The sequence below is a fragment of the Ostrinia nubilalis genome, chromosome 17 (genome assembly GCF_963855985.1).
Source record: "Ostrinia nubilalis chromosome 17, ilOstNubi1.1, whole genome shotgun sequence".
Classification (NCBI taxonomy): Eukaryota; Metazoa; Arthropoda; class Insecta; order Lepidoptera; family Crambidae; genus Ostrinia; species Ostrinia nubilalis.
The window spans coordinates 2,366,430-2,386,759 of record NC_087104.1 but is presented as its reverse complement, the minus strand read 5'-3'; the positions used below and the strand labels follow the sequence as shown (position 1 = coordinate 2,386,759).

General features: G+C 35.1%; 1 protein-coding gene across 1 annotated transcript in view; it reads right to left on the bottom strand.

The window, feature by feature from the left end:
• The window catches only part of LOC135079825 (pupal cuticle protein 27-like), a 363,223-nt gene that overhangs the window by 42,436 nt on the left and 300,457 nt on the right, over positions 1–20,330 (bottom strand). The gene's annotated exons all lie outside the window — the stretch shown is intronic.

Below are 20,330 nucleotides of genomic sequence, written 5' to 3'. Positions count from 1 at the left end.
GAAAATAATGCTCTACATTAAAATCAAGGTCAACATTTTCATGACAAGAGCAATACAATTTACAAACACACACTTTTCAAAATAGATCAAGAGAGGTTAATAACTTGCTCTTAGCCGCTACTTTAACAATAATCCTTTTATGAACATCATAATCGATCAAACATCACTATTAAATCCTTTGATAGAGTGCGATAATCTATAGCTTTGTTGTGCTCTAATATTGAGTGTCTCATAGATTTATTAGTAGTAAAAGACATTATTTACTGTGTACTACTAACGCCCCCGATGTGAAGGTGGTCAGTGGTTAGGTCAATCAATTTGAGGACAAGAAATCGATTCCTAGATGGGACAAGCTATAAATGTATAAGCAAGTACTGTCTTGATCATGAAGTTTGACATTATTTGTGTCTGTAATTTTTAAACTATATTATAACTAGCGGCCCGCCCCGGCTTCGCACGGTTGCAATGGAATTTCCCGATTTTTCTATAATATTATTATGCATGTTTTATACATATAAACCTTCCTTTTGAATCTTATCTATTTAAAAAAAGCCCCGTCAAAATCGGTTGCGTAATTTTAAAGATCTAAGCATATATAGGGATAGACACAGAAAAGCGACTTTGTTTTATAATATGTAGTGATAAGAAGACGTCGCATCATGTTATCATTGACCCATATTGACTGTTAAGCCATTTTAATAATAGTATTATGTACCTATCTGGTATTTTATTAACCTGCTATTGAATCTGTAAAAGTTTTAAGTAATTTCACTGTTTAAACAATTCCTAAAAAAATTCTTAACAATAATTTTACATTAATAGCTATACATAATAAGGTTCAACCAATACAATGCGGTAGTCAGCGGTTCTCAACATTTGGTCTTCAAGCACTTGTGTAGCATAATGTGGGGAATGGATGAATGGGGCGAAGGATTAAATATAGCTAAGCTTAATGATTGAACCTCACTATTGCACATCTAAAGAGATAATATAAGAGAGAAACTGTGGTTGTAGATAATATGCCTATTTAAAGATAGTACATAGAGTATTGGATAAAATATCCAAGGGTCCGTGAATCAACGTCCATTATCAAGCTTTAAAAGTCTGCAGCTGCATAAAGTTGTTTTATATGACGTTTGCTACCTACAGCTTCTATGCGTGTTCTGTTTAGGATCGCATAAATAGGTCATCGGTAAACTGAAAAGGCCGATGGGGCAACAAGGTTCTGGAGTGGAGGCCGCGTACCGGAAAACGCAGCGTGGGACGTCCACCCACAAGGTGGACCGAAGACATCGTAAAGGTAGCGGGAAAGCACTGGACGCAGGCCGCTACCAATCGGGTAACATGGAAAGCATTGGGGGAGGCCTATGTTCAGCAGTGGACGTCCTACGGCTGAGATGATGATGATGATGATGAAACTGAAAAGGTGGACAAACGGTATCAGCAGGAATGCACTGGATGTAGGCCGCTATCAACCGGTCAATCTGAAAATCATTAAAGCAGTCTATGTTCAGAAGTGGACGTTCTATGGCTGAGATTATGATGATGATGACATTGTATCAAAGGCTGACACATTCTGCGTCTTCCACTTTGTAAATTACTAGTTGTCCGCGAAACATAAAGTTCATTTCAAAGGGGGTTCCGTTAAAAGATTGAGAGCCAGTGCATTAGGTCAACACTCATCACGCTTCCAGAAGTGATTGGGTATTAGTAAGATCTATATCTTATTTTGAATGCGGATTCGCAATAAGCAAAATGATTGTAATGTATTGTAAGAAATGACGTATAATGTGGTAATAGTGACTAAGAGAATATTAGACTAAGTGAATCTACAACAGACCTGTAGCTTCTCATGATTACAAAAAAGTGTGAATGGTGTACTCAATCAGTGTTAATTATCTGTTAAAATATCGTATGATTTTTCAAAGAGAATTGAAACTAATGACTTGACAACTAGCTGTACATACCTACATAATTATGAGTACGAGTATGTTTGGAATCGTTTATTTTCCCTTTAATGGGAAAAAATCCGAAAGGAACAATAGATAAAAAATAATAGTACCGGTCTTTGTCATTAACACCAACTAAATAGCTGTCTTTTCCTTGGATTCATCATCATCATCATCATCATTGTAGTCACAGAACGTCCAAAGCTGAACATAGGCCTCTGGAAATTACTTCCACAATCGTATGGTTGGTAGCGGCCTGCATCCAGCGCCTTCCTTGTATTGGTAGAAATCGATTTCTGGCGATAAAACCATCACATCACTATCCAAAATATTATCCCAAATCGGTAGTGTGACCTACGAGTATATTGGTAATATTATGAAAAGAGTCCGCTTATTAGTTTATCGTCCTGTTTTATTTTAAAATCGAACCACAGACCTCTTGGTTAGAGAATCTAGATCATGGAAGAAGCTTCACAAGTCCTAAAAACATCAAATTAGGTATGACAAAGTGTTTTTTCATTGAATTGAATCTGTTGAAGGTTAAAAGTAATCTACTAAAATAATTTGACATTATCTCATCTCGTCTGGGTAATCTTGTGATTACGAGCATAATACAAATAGGTGGAGTAAATTCATGATCAGTAGCTTCAACCACAGAATAATAATAAGTACTACGTACAGAAGTTTTACTTCGCGAAGGTATTTAAAAAATTGTATGCTCAATGTCATTAACAATATGTTGTAATTTAGCCTGTCTCAAGAGTCAAGCACCATTTTGTTGACAAACGTCAGTGATCGGCACTACGCCGAAGCTATAGGGCTGACTTCGGTAAAATGATGTGACGTGAGGTGCCAAACTGCGGAAAATGGCGGAGGAAATACATGATTTAGCATGAATTATCATGAATAATATTAACTTATTTACCTCTCAGTGTCTCAGTGAGGAAACTTAAAAAAGTACATTCTGTGTTTTTATTATTATTTAGGCAGTCAAATACTGCACAGTATTTAGTACACCATTTTCTTTATTTTCTTCCATCATACACAAGAATACGCGTGCGTGAGTCAATGTTCGCTCGTATGTGAGGCCTTGTCGAATAGTATCCTGTAGGTGGGCCATCGTGCGTGTTTTGTTTTCCATGTAAACTCGCGGAAATGAACAGGCCTGCTTCAACTTTGAAAATCTGTATTTTCAAAAATTTGGTAGTATCCACGCAAACAAAAGGATGCTTTACATTTTCTTTCGCTTTCTATTGAAGGGAAGTCCTTAATTACCAACTCTTCATAAATACTCTTCTGATTACTTTCTTTGCAGATCAATAACAGTTTATCTTTCTCCTGGAACAGATTTGGCCTTCATTCCTGGGTTTTAATTGGCGATCAAACTTTAGATCATGGTTACATAGGAGTTTTTTTTTGGTAGTGACTGTTATTGAGATGCACTTGCAATGGAAGCTAGTGGAGTACTCCAATTGCAGTGCGGTGATTTAGTTTGTGAATTATGATGGTTGTAATTTGTTAGTTCCTTAAGTTTGGTTAAATTCTTTTAGGCGATCGACTATATGGGTAATGTAGGCTTTGAAGCTTTTTGCTGTGTCTCCTTTTCTGATTATTTCTAGTAGATTATATGGGTTGACATAGGAGTTAGATTACGGGTTTATTAGAGTAAGGGGATAGTCTTTTACATATTAGTGTATTAAGGTATGTATTACTGACTGCCCATACTATTGACTTCTCCCTGATATTCATTTCTTCTTCCTAGTATCTCAAATTGATACATATACAGATTTTGAGAAACTTATTCCCTATACGAACAGTCAGTTATAAGCAATGCTACTGCAACTATAATGCATTGTGCTCCATTTAAGTGACGACTGCCTCACCTAATATAAATCAAATTTAACGTTTCATTTAATTTATATCATCATTTGCTTAGAACTGGTACTAGTTGGTTAATTACAAAAGTGTAAAACATCAAACCTCGCGAAAGGTCAGCCAAAAACGCGGGCGGTGCCGGCGGCAAAGACGAGTTAATAATTACAGGTGTAAATTAAGTTCTTTTTAGTAAATTGAAAACATGCAATCGAGTGTCGAATGATGTAGAAGTTATGCTTAAATACTTTTTTAGACTCGGTGTTAATGATACATTATTAATGTCTAAGTAACTAACAAAATCAAATCGAAATTGGTGGTAATCTCCACTGGTAATTGGTCGTTTCTGTAACCTTTTCTAACCGTTCCTTTTTAAGATAATAAGACCTTTCTCTTTTTAATTAAACTATTTGATTTTTGGTTTTTAACCACAATCTCACCTCATGTAATTAGGTGTCGCTTGGACCTACTAAGTCCGTACCAATAGAACTTGACAATACCTCAAAGCGAACGACGTTGATAAAAAAAATGTAACAGAGATCCTTGAATACAGAGTATTATCTGCCTTTAGGGTCTAAAATATTACATCACTTCGCATTCAAATATGTACATACAAATCACGAGAAGCTTATGCCCGTTTTCACCACCAATCCCTAATTTTTAAGTGACCCCTATGGTAACAAATAACAGGAATTTTGTTTACATAGGGGTTACTTATAAATTAGGGATTGTTGGTGAAAACGGGCATTAGACAACTAAATCAGCTCCAGTTTTAATCGGATTGCCTAAAGTCTATCAGCGCAAAACTACTTCTTATTTTTTTAAAAGACCTATGACTATGGGAAGTCTATGGAAGGCAAAAGTTTTACTATAATTTTTAACCGATTTCAAATAACGGAGGTTCTAAGTTCGACTGTATGCCTAGAGCTTCCCCATTGTGGTAAAAAAGATGACTCTAAGTGCAAAATTAAAATGTAATCTATGATGTAAAGAGGCTTCCGGCGACTGGGACCGCAATTAACTGGGACCGCAGTCCCAGTCGCCGGACCAGTAAAAAATAAATAATTTTCTTCCGGCAACTGGGACCACTCATAGATAACTTATAAAAATATATTATTCAGGCCAAAATCGGTACAGTCATACGAAAAACAAATTCTAAATTATTTATATGAATATTATAGACTCGTTCTAGACATGATTTTATACTATGCGCTTAGAAATAAGTAGATTAAGCTAGGCCATTTTTACATACATTAATACAAATACTAATATTGGACTGACTTACAGTATGTAAAGCATTTTCTACCAGTAAATTATTATTTACTGAATTTCATTTTGTAGTACAACATATTTTAATGCTTGTTATTATTCCCCTTAGAATCTACTATAAATCCACTATAAATCAACTATAAGTACTATAAATCAAACGACTGATTTTTTTATTAAATCAGTTAACCAAGCTATGGCATATAATTTTTTCCCCAGACACTTTTATTCATGAATGTATAAATATTTAAAATAATACAATGTATTTTATCTTTTCTTTCAAGCGGTATGAGATGATAAAAGAAAAATAATAAAAGTATTCATGTGGACAATTAATCGCGCGGTATAAGTTTTGAGCAGTATGAGTTGACTAAAACCTCGTCGATTTAAAGGTCAGGTAGCCGTTTTTAAATAAATATTTTATATTAATAAATGATGTTTTGAAATTAAAAAGGATTTTTCTTCAATTATTACACCTAAAAAAATTCGTTTGACTGTACATTTTTTATTTCAGTTATCATTTACGAGTGGTCCCAGTTGCCGAAAGAATATAATTTATTTTTTACGGATCCGGCGACTGGGACCGCGGTCCCAGTTAATTGCGGTCCCAGTCGCCGGAAGCCTCGATGTAATCTAGCAAATGTAATTGTTCATACGGTACGGCATTATTGTTAAAAGAATTCAGAAACACTGACGTCAGCAGGAATTTCCAAGTCTTTACTATGCATTAATTATACAAGATGCAACCCTGTCTTATGGATATTAGATGGAAATCCCTTTAGCCTGTCTTCGGCAGTTAATCAGTATGGGCAATATGGGCATGCATGGGAGTGCGCACACTACGCACCGACGTTTATTAATGAGTTACATTATGTACTCACGGCTTGACGTTTCAGCTGTCTTACTATATCAGCTCATTTATTTCATGTCACCATGATTACCACCATCGTCATCATCATCATTTCAGCCACAGGGCGTCCACTGCTGAACATATGCATCCCTCAATAATTTCCACATCGCCCGGTTGGTAGCAGCCTGCATCCAGTACCTACCTACTTAGAATGTATTTTAGTTATTAGAAGCGCACCCAGAAATATGCCAGTTTAATCTAGTCACACCCTTACGCACAAAATTTATGTAAATAACTCAAATTATTTTTGAGCTAGGTATCCCAATATTGCAGTGTCTTAAATATTGAGAGTTCATGTTTTTAAATTAGTTTATTAATATAAATAAAGTAAAATTCCTTTACCTCTTTCATAACTTAAAATCTTTTATCAAGTCAAATTCCAAATCACGTAGGCTAGAGCAACGCGTAAAAATATAGCGCTCTCGTTGAATTCCAAAATCCCCAAATTGAAAATTAAAAACAAATACCTCTTTCATATGTAATCTATGAGTATTTTTGAAATGTGCCATTTTCAATAGAAAATAATCACTTCCTAACCAAGATAAAAATAATAATTTTATATCATTAAATTGTATTACATAATTATAAATTTAATTAAGATATAAATCGATACAGAGCAATATACCTACTACATTAAAAAAGTTAAAAGTTGTTGAAAATACTCGGTTGTATTTTATGTAGTAGTCCTGGAGTTCAAGCTAGTCATATTATTCACATTTTTACTAAGCTATCTCTTCCAGTCCTCCACAGTCTAAAGATTATAGGGACCAAAATTGCGTGCAAAATAAGGTAACGCTACCAACTAATAGTGCAAAAATCTGCTCTGCTCCTTACAACAACCTACCGTACTACCGTAACGTGAGAATGATGAGTTATGAAAGATTTTTACTCCCAGCCTAAGTGGTTATTTGTAAGTAGTCATTGCCTAAACATAATGACAATAATTGATTCTGAATATGAACTTATTACTGTGAAGTAATAGGTTTCAATTTGACGTGAGAGCTTTTTGTATTGTGTAGATTTTGAGTAGTTTTTGAGGTGTATTAAAGTTGAAATTAAATGGACCTTAATAAGTAGCTACGTGTTTGCTTTGGTTGATTGTATGTTTGTGAGATGTTTTCAGTCCGTTTCCTACCTTCTAAAATCACTATTAACCATGAAAGTGTTTGGTTGATATTAGGTACTAACATGTTTTCTTCTGATTAATTTCGTTGCGGGTCCAATGACAGTTTACAAACTTGTTGTTGTTGACAAACTTGACCTTCACTGGTTGGGTTTTTATGGCGGTCAAGCTGTAGATCCCGGTTACACAGGAGTTGCAGCGGTGGGAACGAGAGATGGGAATAGTCCCATTACATGTTTTCAGTCAGTTTCCTGCCTGCTGAAATTATTTAAATCTTCAAATACTTAACTATGAGTAAATTTTATCTACAACTGGGAATTTTTTGGTTAACTTCTCACCTGATGGAAAAAGATGATCAAGAGATCATCAGGTTGAAGATGGAAGCGAGCTTTACATGGAAGTCTCAATCACAGAAATAGGCTAGTTTCCTAAAAAAATTTTTTTAGTCCGTCATGTTATCAAAAAATATTGGACACATATATTTTTATTTGTCAATCTAACAAATAATTACATAGTTATTATGGTGCGTTGAAGTTCCGCACGACGTCACAACGTGCGGCACTTTTATGCAAGCATTGACGTCACGGGCCTCTTCTTATGAACTTTGGCGCGCTTTATCTCTTTAAATTTTCATTATTTGAAAAAGTGAAAAATACGTGTAGAGTATTTTTTGATAAGTTAACTGACGGACTAATTAAAACTCTTGCTTTTTGACCCAGGAAACATCCCTATTATGTATGCTAGGAGGAATTATTTTAAATCAAATGACAATTTGAGCAGTAGCATTCTTGGAATTAGTTTTAAATAATAGATACCTACTCTTTTCTTTAATTTTATAGAATATACTTTTTATTCCCGAATATTCACCAGTTTTAAGAGGTTCAATGAAAAAATAAAATGATTTGATTTAAATGTACAAAACAATATTCTACCAATATCCTGTAACATGCTGAAATCCACAGGCAAATTCTCAGACAGAAGGCACTTTACAATTACATACATAAATCACATTACATAAAGTAGAACAATAAATAATATGTCGACATTTGATCCATTTCTGTTATATTCACGCTTCGCCTTGAGCTTATACATTCCATCACGACTGCCTAAAACTTAGACAAATAAGTACCGAATTTCATCGATTTGGCCCGCGGGGGAGTCGAACCTCTGACCTTTAATGCATACCATAGAACTTACTGAATGGAAGGGAGGATTTTTATTTGAAGATTGCTGTAATAGAGCACCATAGAGCTTACTAACTTGCAAATGTATTGATTGCGACTACGTGTAAAGGTGCAGTTCTTTACATGATGAGAAACCTTTTCTTGCTAATATTATAAATGCGAAAGTTTGGATGTCTGGATGTTTGTTACTCTTTCACGTAAAAACTACTGAACGGATTTTGATGAAACTTTACAGTATTATTGTTTATAACCCAGAATAACATAATAGATAGGCTATAATTTATGACAATCTATGGCAGACTAAATTTGACGCGGGTAAAACCGCGGACAAAAGCTAGTATTTTATATAATTTAAATCTGTCGTATAAAAATTTGGTAATTACTTTGTGTAGGGAAGCCCTCATCAAACAACCCAAGTCACAAAAACCATCAAGTCGCATTCAAAACGTTTTCCAGTACCTCCCAAGTTCCCAACCCCACATCATGATGATGGAGGTTAGTAATTTATTGAAAAATTACGATGTGTAGGTATTTCCAATGTTAAGCAACCTGCCATTCATAAGCCGCTATACAGGGTGTTAGGTAAATGGGTATATGAGCCGACACTAGCCCATGTTAACATGGGCATATAAATAGTATGGTGAAGTCAGAAATTTTATATCATTATTTTAATTTTTTAAATTTTCATTCAAAATTAATTTTATAAAATCCGATTTGTATGAAAATTAAAATAATTAAAATGAAGATATCAATTTCCTGACTTCACCGTACCATTTATGTGCCCATGTTAACATGGGCTAGTGTCGGCTCATATACCCATTTACCTAACACCCTGTATACCGCTACATCTTTTATTTACTGCCAAGAATTTGAAACTAGTGATGAAGGCATGCCCCTGGGCAAGCTCGCTCTACCATAGATCACATCTGCACTCTACTAACCCTAGGGTGAATTTTTTCGGGTCATCATCATCATCATCATTTCAGCCATAGGACATCCATCTCTGAACATAGGCCTCCCCCCCAATGATTTCCACAATGGCCGGTTGGTGGCGGCCTGCATCCAGCGCCTTCCTGCTACCTTCATGAGGTCGTCGGTCCACCTTGAGGGTAGATTTTTTCGGGTACTTAAATATTATATTTCAAGCTTTGTAGGTACGAGTGAACAATAGTTCAATTTGTATAAAGAATCGACTGATACTAAATCGGTGTAACTAATGTCCGTACTTTCATACTGCTGATTAACAGCCCGATCTGTAGTCCTGTAGTCTGCGGGGTCTCTTAGGCTGAGTTGCACCACCTAACTTTAACCGTTACTTTAACGATAACTGATGTTTTGTGTATGGAGTTTGACAGATTTAAGACGTTTGTCAAAATTAAAGTAAGATGGTGCAACCCAGCCTTAGGGAACTAGTCTGTAGCTTAAATTATCAAGCTTTAGAAAATTAATTCCTTACCGCAACTAAATGATTCAAGTTGATTCGATCCGTCAAATCAGGTGCTAAATGCACTTGCAAATGCTAGAAATGATGACAGAGGTCGCGTCAATCATCCAACGAGCCTATTATCATTCTTATAGTTCAGCTCACTGACGGATATAATAATCATAACGATTCGCTTCTCTGTTGGAGAGGTATTTAACTAGCTACATTCAACATCAAATAAACCGCACCTTCCGCGACGCGAACTTTAAAGATTTTCTTCTGACACAATCATGGTGCCCCAACAATATTGGTGTTATTGGAAAGCCCAATAAATATCCCTTAAAGAAAAACACATTTAACTTCTTAATAAATGATTAACATATACCATAAATGTGACTTGAAAAAAGACCTCACTTTGGGCTCACCTCTGGGATCAATTAGACCAAATTTTATGGTTATAAAACCAAATAATGATCACACGTGTCCTCTTTAACAGATGTATAGCAATTAATCCCAACTTAACAGTTTTATAGCCATAAAAATTAGCTCAAGCGTAACTACCTATTTTTTTAAGAAGTGACTCTGGATCCTTCTAAAAACACATTTTTGGGATAAAAACCTTTCCTTTAATGAAATGAAGTTTATAACTAGGCTTTCAAATGCTACCAATGTTGGTGGGAAGTGGGGATGCATACGTTTGAGAAGTGCTTGTTGCGGGAGGTGCGATTTATTTGATGCCGAGTGTAGTTTGCGTATAGTACGTAGTTATTGGATTATAACATTGTGTTTCGGGTTCGAATCCCAGGGTAAACCGTTAGTGTGATGAGCGCGATATTTTATGCACTTTAAAATGGGTGTCATCATACCTCAGATTTCTTTGTATTTCCTCTAGATTTAAATTCAACCATTATGATTTTTTAACATTTTATCATCATTTCAGTCCCTGCTAAACATAGGCCTCCCTCAATGATTTCCGTTAGGCCGGTTGGCAGGGGCCTGCATTCAGCGCCCTTCTGGAGTCTTTGTAACTTCCTGTAACAAACCAAACGCAGAACTGGCGGTTGATAGGCATTTAGGCACCTAATAAATCTTAAAATTGGGAACAAAAGTTTGCTAAATCTTTATGTAGCGACGGCAAAAACTCATTTCTATGTTTCTTATGAATGATCTAGGCTTCCAATTACATTATACGACATATACGTTCATTATTCAGCATACGTTCATTTACATACAAAGTCCAGTTTGTAAACAAACTAATACATAAAGCGCTATTAGTTAGGCATTTGAGATGCAGCGACTGTCTAAGATGAACTACTTTATGTCAACCGCTGAACAGTCGTGACTTCTCAGACAAAGACAAATACAGGTAAACTAGCGGATAAAAACACGCCAAGTTTAATATTATTTCGTCTCCACTGCAGGAGGACGATCTACTCTACTTTACCTGAAGCAAATAGGAAAATATTTCTTTATAATAAAAAAACACATAAACAAAAATCACTAGGGCAGACCGAGGTGAGTTGTAACAGATGAGACTTTGTCGATTTTTTGGAACTCATTAACTACTAGCGAGCTCTTAACAGTGCGGCTTTTTAGTTCAAGTCTCAAGCTAACAAAATATACGCGCTGTTGCGAGCTCACTTAAAGTTAAATTGCCGTGTAAGATAGCTTACCTACAAGATTATCTAAAACTGATTTGAATAGCAAGAAATAAAACTATTTTCTATTTTCCTTTCGCGTAATTTTGGTCTTGATTGTTAACTCCCTTTTAGAGATTGTCTATTTATGGAAATAAAAACAATGAAATAAGTAAATTGCGTGTTACATTATGTACTTACTACTTTCTCATTATTACTACTTATCTAAGTCAACAAAGTAACTTTTTTTTCAGACCTTGGCGTGTCATTACCGTGCGCCGGATTAGTAATTATAATCCGCGGACTAAGTGCAACACACATTAACCTTCTTCTGTCTGCATTTGAGTAAACGTTTCTCATTTAGCAGTTAGTTGGAAGCTACTTGATTAATCTGAAAACGTAAAATAGCTAATTTACAACTGAAAGGGCTGAATTGTTTAAAAACTTGTTTTTAATATTAGCACTTAGCGACCGCCTGCGAATTTACCCCCTTTACTGCGCGTTTACCATTAGGGGGTCGTCGATTCTTTTACAATTTTAATGTTGTTTTAATTTTACATGTAAGTAAGTACTATTATTTACATAAACAGACTTGCTTCGGCTCCTGAAAAAGTGTCAGATAGTTATATGAAATACTGAAAGTATAAAGCTGTATCCCACTAGGTGGACCGACGATCTGGTGAAGGTCGCGGGAAGTACCTGGATGTGGTCAGTGCAGGATCGGTCGATATGGAAATCCTTGGGGGTGACTTTTGTCCAGCAGCGGACGTCATTTGGCTGAAGCGGTGATGATGATGATGTTAACCGATTAGGTTGCTGTTTACCGATGAACGTTTCTCTGCCAGGCCCTTCTATGGTGTCAAACATGTTAATGTGAAATGTTTATGACCAAGATCATCATGAAATAAATGAGAGATGAAATTGTAAATTATTACTCAACTTATGTTCATATTAGTACTCGTACTTATTAAGTTGTTAAAGTAAGTACGCAACTAACTACTTTTAAACAATAGACACAAATTACTTAACATAGAGTTTAGACGTTTTGTTTCTTAATCATATTAAAACTAACGGTCTCCCGCTACTTTGCGTGAAGTTAAAAACTCTAATTTATAATACTCTATTTATTTTCTTTTTTATTTTGATAACTAATAAGTACCTATTTAAGTTTAAAATTACATTATTATTACAAAACGTGTAAAAATTAACCTCTTTGTTTTTAAAGACTTGTCAATCATTAAATAAACGACAATCATTATCATCAGAAATAGGCATTATAAATGTAATAAAACAACATTGTTTAGGTAGGTATGTAACACATTTACTATAATTTCAATAAGACGTAAATGCGTAACATACTTATTTTAATAGTTTATACTCGTCGTATTTCCTCGCTAGGTTAATCCCGTGGCTCTGTCTGTTCAATCTCGAATTTCCTAGAAATAGAAAAATATTACAAACCATATTCCGCCGCTATCAACCGGGTAACATGGAAATCATTGGGGGAGGCCCATGTTCAGCAGGGGACGTCCTATGGCTGAGATGATGATGATGATGATAAACCATATTTACCATGGCAAAGTAAATCTTATTCTAAATACATTATAACGTAGATGCTAAAAACACTTAAGAAGAAAAAGAGGGAACTAATATGCGCCAATTGCAGTTTTCCGCCCCAACCAATATTACAGGACACATTCATGCACTCATGTTTGTTTTATACGGTAATCAAACGCTCTACTCCGTAGCAGCTGATTTCTCAACCACTGCGCCAACTGTCTACATTATTACATACGGACAAAACCAAATATATTTACTGTAGACAAATAAGATTATGGTCAATTATTTATTATGAATGTCCAACGCACTTTAGTGTCCATACATAGTAATAATCTTATAAGTGAATATGTATGATATCCATATAAACAGATGATGCTTAGTCAAAAACCTGAATCATCCAATTAAGCATGATAGTCGACAAAAAGCAGATTCCTCGAGTTTTATTCTTGACCCTAGAACTTCACTACTTCGACGAGTAATTGATTGAACTTGGTTCTTTCCACTATGAATAAAGATTAGGTTTACTATCAAGACGGACGGACTGGTTTTGACGACCCTCTTAAGTATTTTAGCTCCATGAAACTACACGAGCTGAATAGAAAGCTATTTTCAAATGACATTATACAAGTGAAAACATTTTGGAATGCACTAGACATTAAATTTTCATATCTTCTACCTAGTTTATGTAGTTGTCGCAATTCACAAAGGCGAGTGAGCTTCACATATGTAGTGACTCGCTACAGAGGGCTGAGTGTGAGTTTACATAATTAAAAAATGTATGAAAATTTTAGTTCTTGAATGTTTCCGCTAGGGGCGCTGTAAAATCCGTCATACATTTAATGTCATTTTTTACGCGCTCACGTAAACTCACACTCAGTCCTCTGTTTGTTTTTCAAAAGTTTTGATATACATTACAATATCGCTATATGTGCTTGTCTACCTACACGTACACACATAAGTAAAGCTCACTCGCCTTTGTGAGTTGCAAGAACTATAACTACATTTTATTTCAAATAGATAAAAATAGAGCAGCTATTAATGATCTTTAAAAACTGCCACAGTGGGAGAGTTTTTTGGTTCATCTTTCAAAACGATTCACTAAATACCAAGACTGGAGAATGGCGTAGTGAATAGCCTTGTCCATGGGGAGTCCATCATGATTTCAAATAGTTACCATCTTTAAAAAAAGTAGGTCAATAATGTCCATCTCAAAATCATTTCAGTCTTCTTTCAGTACAAAGCAACAATAACTGACCTTTAATACAGGGCGTTACCAAAAGAAACATTTCAAACCTCGGTCCATTAAATCATTGATGATTACTCAAGATCAATATAGCACATGTTACTATAATTATCTTGGATCAAGACATCTGCTTACTTTATATGGGCACTCATCTTCAATTGGCAGATACGATCTACATTACGCTGCGCGGGCGGCGGTCTGATGACATTTGAGCTAGTGATGGGAATTTATCGATAGATAGAGCGACTTTTTTTAATAAGCGACTAGTTTGTGAAGAAACATAATTATGTGAATGCCGGTTTTCAAGAGGTCTCTAATAGAATAGAATAACGTTTATTTTGCTGCTACATGAATACACATACATACATAAAACAAACGGTCAACATTACAGAACCAATCAAAAGAATGATAATTAAAATTAATCGGGACAGTTACTTAGGCGGCGTTGCAGCAGCAAAAAGGTCCCCGTCTCAGCATGTGTCAAGTGCATACTAATTAAATGGTCTTCTTAGATATTATTTAAGACATTTACATATAATAAGTACCACTTTTATACTTCGATTTTACACACCTTCAAATAAAAGTATAAAAGTTTTCTAGCCCCAAAAATAAGATCTAACAAAATACTCGAGACATTCAACTAATCACAAAGGACACCGTTCAAAACTAAATAGGAATAGAGATAATGAAAGGCAATTTACTTTAAGTATAGCTCGTTGATTAAAGAAACCAGGCATAAATTGCTATTCGTGACTATTTCAATGATAGGTCTTAGCAAATGTCTTGTTTAGCTAATAACTTCATAACCTACCACTTTTTACTGCTTCATTACAGGTCTAATAGAGCCAAATCTGCACCGTGATCGCTAAGGCCGACTTGAGTGTGAGAACTTTGAACTGTCATGGGAAAACTTCAGTTTTTTAACACAAATATACAGTATTTAATATTTTAGGTAATAATGTGTAAGATATTACACTCTTGGTTCCAGAGATACTCTTATGAATCTGCACAGCATAGTACTGAAGAAAGAAGATCCAATGTAACTTCGTAAGTAATATTTCTTATTGACTCTGCCCTGATCGATTTATATTCTAGCCCTAACGGACCACCTGGATTGATTTAAGCCTGAAATACTTAGCTTTGTAACGATTTGATTATCAATTGCTGATTAGGTCTCTCGATGAGAGATCCCAAATATCGACTTTTCTAAATTTAAACAGTGACAAAACTATCGATATCGTATCTATTCCATTTGTTACCTCACTAATCGAAGTACATTCCCGCGGTGAATGCAACGCGTAAATGTATCAAAGTTGCAGATGCCAAAGTTAAAAGTAAGGTCAGTCTATGCGGTTTTGAAGGCAGAACAACTGGTATGATACATCATTAGGGTGTGGAAAGTCGTAGAAGTGATGTCGGACTGATGGTCTGAAATCTAGACTAGATTTGGAAGGTCAAAATGTCAACCGGACTATCTGCGAAGGATGCTAAAAATGTAATTTTAATAAAAGTGTGTATTTTTCATTATCTTATGTTGTTTTTAATTTATCCACAACGAGGAAGCTCTTGGCTTGTATCTCACCTGATGGTAAGTGATGATTTTTATGGACTGATGAAAGTGATGGAGTTTATGGGTTCTCGAATGAATATTAACCTGATGAAATTAAAGAAAGCTTAATTTGAAGACTTTATATTTTATAGTAAAATATATGAGAACATTCTGTCAACGCGACAAGGACGAAAGTGCCCATAGACAATATTAGTAAGGAGTTTCTCTTATGCGTCCATAAATCCAACAATATCTCAGTAAGATGTTTCCCTTCTTTGTTCGATGAACTGACGGACGAGGCCGATGCCGATGAGATGTTCTCTAGGTGGTGGATAAACGAAAAAATCAGGCAGTGGACTGCTATAGGCTGAAATGACAATAATTATGATTGTTACAGTTTTAAAATTACCAAGACTGCAAGATAGCAAAATTATACAAACGTTAAAATGGTATTGACAGATGCCGTTTGATTATGATAAGTTACGGTTTGTAATGCATCATTAATCATCATGGCAGCTGCTGACATAGACATTGAACGTCTCAGATATCTCAAATATTATAATTATTCGCAATCCAAAATAGGTTTCTGCATAACACTTGACCTTTTCAGCAACAATTAGAGTTAATTTTCAATATTCTCCAGACGTGTGTGGGCGCAGACATTTGCTATATTATTGGGCAACTAAGAGCTTTTAGTTAGGTAGACAGATGACATAAAGGTAGCATGAAGGCGCTGGATGCAGGCCGCTACCAACTGGGCAAAGTGGGCAAACTGAAAATCATTAGGGGAGGCTTATGTTTGGCAGTGAACGTCCTGTAACTGAAGTGATGGTGATGATACTAATAATATTTCAATTATTTTATTACAATTTACAAGTTTAGTCACATGAATAGGAGTTGACAGAAAACATTAGTATTAAAACATGTGACGCCCCATGAAGGCGTAAGCTTCATAACTCAGAAATTATGAAAATTCATCTTTTTATTAATGAGTTTCAGTGTCACTTTTATGATCACTATGAACGGAATTCAACAGACGGTGTGTTTACTTCTATGCTTTTTCTGTTTACTACTACGTGTATCCTGGTAAGTAATACGAGTGCAATTAATTTAATGTGTATTACTACTATTATTTATAACTAGCGTAATTATTTCCTGGGAATCTAGATTGGCGACTGTCTGATTAATTTGAACCTATTTGAGTTGGACAAGTAATTGAGATAAAACGTCCTTGGGTCACCTTTATAAATAAAAATGCAACTTGTAATTAAGATAAGGCAATTTATTATCAGATGGGATCTAAATAGTAAAAGTCAGCTAAGGATGGGGTGACACGACCTTTTTAACAACATAATGAATAACGTTGGTGACAGTGTTATCTTTGAAATCACTTCCAAATTAATATATCCAAAACAAGACACATTCCAAAAAGTTATTTCTAATTATATTTCAAAAGCTTCATCCATTTCAACGAATCATTGGAACAATGTCAATTTTTCTCCGGAGTTTAAAATAGTGTTAATAGGTTATTTTCTCAAAGGCGCGCACGGGTGACTTTTTGTCACCGTGACAGTATCCCTCGCTGTACGAGGTGGGGTGTGACACACCCCAGTCCTTTAAAAATAGCCACAATTTTAAAAATTTGCAAGTGCTGAATTTGAAATTCTCTGTAGCTGGAATTATGACACTCCTGCTTCGATCAGCGTTGCAAAATCAGTCCAGCGGTGACTACCAACTGAGTTACATGCCTTTAAAGTGCGTGTGGGTGTCACACACCCCACCTGGTACGGGACGTTGTTAAAAAGTTTAAAAAAAAATCTAACAGTTTTGGTGTAATTTATATATTTTTAGCTTTGTCAATTGAATAAAATTCAATACAAATATTATTTTTCTTGATTTTTACGGTATCTGAAATTTTCAAGCACTTTTAGTCAAATGAGATGAATTTTAGTGCGAATCTGGAAGTTTAGTACTGAGATCCGAAGATGTATGGGAACATACACTTATGGGCTACAATTTATACTTGGTGATACAATTTATGGGCTACTGAAATGGAATAACATATTTTATAAATAAATAAAATTGTTACGCTCCCATTTTATGCATTGAGCATACTCATTTTCTTTCATCAGAATTGTGGTAAATTGAAAACTGATGATCAAAACAAATTTATACCCTTCCAGTTTTTAATTTACTTTTAAATTATAAGTAAATACTTGTACTTTGTTAAATAAAACGGTTGTCATAATTAAAGGCACTAATTAAAAATTATACATAGGAAACTGATTCCTAAATTACAAGAACAACGGAAATTGTGTCTTTTTGTTTTTTTATGATAAAAATGTTATAATACATATTTCCAGCTCAGAGCATTTCTTAAACCTAATTAGCATACGTAAATAATCAATATTAAATATTAAATTCCACCTAAAAAAATGTTGAATGAAAATTTTATAACTTTGTATATTGGGGTGTGTCATACCCCACCTGGTACGGGACGTAACTTTTAGTCACCTCGTACACGGAGGGGTATATCTTTCTCTTTTACACAAGAAAAAAGAGTGACAGCGTTGTACAGACTGTCACGGTGTCAAAAATCATCCGTGCACGCCTGAATAGTATTTCATTTGCCAATTACTTTAATTGACAACTAGCCGCCGCCCGCGACTTCGTACGCGTGGATCCCGTTTTTTCACTAAAGTTTCGTAAAATCCTTTCTTAGCGGATGCCTGCATCATAACATGTACCTGCATGCCAAATTTCAGCCCGATCCGTCCAGTGGTTTGGGCTGTGCGTTAATAGATTAATGTCAGTTAGTCAGTCAGTCACCTTTGAGTTACATATATTTAGATATCATGAAACATGATCTCTTTATAGAGTGGAAAACCAGTCATTCCACTGGTCACGAACTGGGAATCCAAGGGAAATGTCTGTTATCTGTATAATAATGCAATGATGTAAATCTCTTCCCAGTCATTGCTGAGTCATAATATTATCCATTAGACTATTAGTTACGGTAAATGATATCATATGTTAACCTTTATCTACACTAATATTATAAAGAGGAAAACTTTGTTTGTTTGTTTAGTTGTAATGGATAGGCTCAAAGACTACTGGACCGATTTTAAAAATTCTTTCACCATTAGAAAGCTACATAACTCACGAGTAACATAGGCTAAATTTTATTTTGAAAAAAAATAGGGTCCCGTAAAATATTTAGGATTTTCATAAGACGTGGAAAAGCGCCATCTATCGTCATTGGTTAAAATCTTCTTGAGCCTGACAAACATTTTTGAGGTACGTAAATATTCATGAAGGCAAAGCTGTCAAACGCCATCTATCGACATCATTAGTAAATTAGTAACTAAATATTACATGTACTATGAATAGCGCTGTTCGTAAATAATATTGAAATAAATAAAGATATTTTATGGAATTGAACCATTCACTGTATGTACCTATTTGAATCATTCACTGTGTTTAAACGAGCAAATCAAAGTGTTAATTAGTTATTTTTACAAACTTCCTTGCAAATTCTTACTATGTGCCGCCATCTACCGAGATGAATATTAGGGTACGGTTCAGCGGCGGACAAATGGGATGGGCGCGTGGGCGATTGTAGTTAAATAGGATAAGAATTACTTCGTTTTTATTTTCTGTATGTAATTTGTAAATTTTTTGATAGGGTCTTTATTTTCATTACTTAGTTTGGTAGGTACTTACTTATTTGATTTTAATGATAATTACTATAGGTACGTATAATTTTAGTAGAAAGAAAGGTCATTGAATGACTAAGTGACTCACTCACTCATCACGAAGTCTCGGAAACTACAAGTCTCAAAAGAGTTCTCATAGGGGTTAATGGTCTATCTATTCCACTTTGATCACCTGGCTTTGATCACCAAGATGATCAAAGTGGACTCCAGTTAAATGATTTGTTAGTGTTCTTTGATCACCTATAAATAAATCATACCTCTGAATTGTCACATATATGTCCAATTTGTTTATTGCGGTTTTTAGAAAATATCAAAAATGTTACAAAACAAAATATTATGTAGTACAACAATTGGACATGTGACTATTCAGAGGTGTGATTTGTTTGTAGATGATCAAAGGACACTAAAATAATAATTTAACTAGAGTCTACTTGGCTCACCCAGGACATCGTATCCGTGGGTGATCAAAGGCACAGAACAAATTCAAAGGACACTAAATTGTCGCTGTAATACACCTCCTTTTAGAACGTAGGTAGTCACTAAGACGAAATTTTGCAAAATTCAACCCTTATGGGGTTAAAAAGGGGTTAGAAGTTTGTATTGCAATCCTCGGTTTTTAAAGTAAGAGACTTGAAAGTTAAAATGTATGCTCACTATGATCTCTAGATATTGTGGAGGTGTACATATACTGTTCGGTACACTGTGGTACTGTGTACACATCGGTTTGCCGACGATTGTGGTCATGCCAGAATCGTTGGAAGATCTTGGCACAATGCTCGAAGACCTTAATCGATTTTCCCAACAGGTAGGCCTGAGGATGAACATGGACAAAACGAAGCTTATGTCGAATGTCCATGTTGCGCCCTACCCAGTTTAAGTTGGGAGCTCAATTCTCGAG